We start from the raw sequence: 1,103 nt of genomic DNA on the forward strand, positions 1-1,103 counted from the left end.
ATCATCAGTGGGTCTCTTTGGAAAAATTAGTTTTTTCCTTGCAGTAGCCGGAGGAAATGAAGGGGGAGACGTTGCACTGTCGCGTGACACTTGAGCTGACAATTTCTCACCAACAGCGCTAGTATCTCTGCAGATTTGTGCCCGTTGGAAAGAAAGACACAATATAGGCTTTAAACCTAGGATCGAGCACGGTGGAAAAAATGTAGTGCTCTGTTTTCAACAGGTTGACCAGCCTTGAATCCTGGCAAAGCAAATGAAGGGCTCCATCCACAAGTCTGACATACTTAGCGGAATCTTTCCACTTCAGCTCCTCCTTCACTTTCTCCAGGATACTCATTGATAATAAGCCTAATAACCATATACAATGTCAAAGCGCAGTAAAGAAGGCAAGGAAGGTGTTAGCGTGCATAAAACAGAGAATTGAGACAAGGGACAAGGATGTAATCCTGCCGCTGTATAAAGCATTGGTACGTCCGCACCTGGAATATTGTGTTCAGTTTTGGGCACCACTGTATAAAAAAAGATATTGGTGAACTCGAAAGGGTTCAAATGCGAGCTACTAAAAAAATTATGCACCCCAAATTAATTGTGTGAGCAAAACAAGGGACGTGTTAGAATTTGCACAGATGTAATGCAGGCACAATATTGGTGGCATTGTCAGATATCCCAAATCCCGAGGAGAGTCCAAGTGGGGTAAGTCATTGTGCAATGAGTTCCCTGAGTTTTTCTAAGAGGTTCTCAGCGTTGTACTTCCTACTGAAACTGGTGATACACAGCGTAACCTGCCTCTGAATGAGTTATCATTTGTGAGTTGCCGCTGGTGCTGCTGCTGCTGTTGATGCTGCGTAAGGGAATACATCTACCCAGTGGGCTGGCACAGTTATGTCGTCTTTAGTTTGCACTGTTCTAATTGTCCACATATCTGTGGTTAAGTGGACAGTGGGTACAATGGCATTTCTGAGGACACTAATTACACTTTTTTTTAATGTCCTTGTACAGGCTGAGTATTGCTTGCCTAGTGAAGTGGAATCTAGATGGGATTTGGTACCGGGGACAAGGTACATCAATCAACTGTCTAAATCCCACTGTACTAATTGTGAATA

This window comes from Pseudophryne corroboree, chromosome 1 (assembly GCF_028390025.1).
Source record: "Pseudophryne corroboree isolate aPseCor3 chromosome 1, aPseCor3.hap2, whole genome shotgun sequence".
NCBI classification, from domain to species: domain Eukaryota; kingdom Metazoa; phylum Chordata; class Amphibia; order Anura; family Myobatrachidae; genus Pseudophryne; species Pseudophryne corroboree.